Source organism: Gregarina niphandrodes (assembly GCF_000223845.1).
Source record: "Gregarina niphandrodes unplaced genomic scaffold scaffold00196, whole genome shotgun sequence".
Taxonomy (NCBI): domain Eukaryota; phylum Apicomplexa; class Conoidasida; order Eugregarinorida; family Gregarinidae; genus Gregarina; species Gregarina niphandrodes.
The window spans coordinates 1-548 of NW_011645957.1; positions in this window are offsets into that span (position 1 = coordinate 1).

Genomic DNA, 548 nt, shown 5'->3' on the forward strand with positions numbered 1-548 from the left:
AAAACCCGCATTCGCATGTTATGCGGCCCGATGGGCCCTGCCGATCGTTTATGATTCGAGGTGAATTCGATAGTGATCAGATGAATGGAGTGGTAGCAGGAGACTGGATGTTGTTGTAAGCACACGTGTAGTGGCCGGCGGCTAGATTGCCTCCGTCCACCGAACGCCGATCCTACTTTCCTCGACCCGACGGTTCGGCGTCCTATGGGTGTGACGGAGTTGGCTAATACCACGGGCATATGGCAAAATGACAGCGCGTTTGACTCCAGATCAAACAGTAGGGCGTTCGACTCGCTCTGGGCTCAAGGGGGTAAGTAGTTAGCTGACTGTGGCAAGTGTCGATGGGGTGACGAGATACCGCACTGTGGTGAGTGTTGAACGCGCTCGAGTCACCAAAGTAGCTGTCAAAAGCGTCGATTGCCACATCCACACCAACAGTGTCACGGACAACGGGTACCAGTCGGCCCGCGGCCCGCAGATATTGTTACTTCTTCAGCGTTTGTGGTTTAGTGGTAGAATGCCTCGTTGCCGTCGAGGCGACCGGGGTC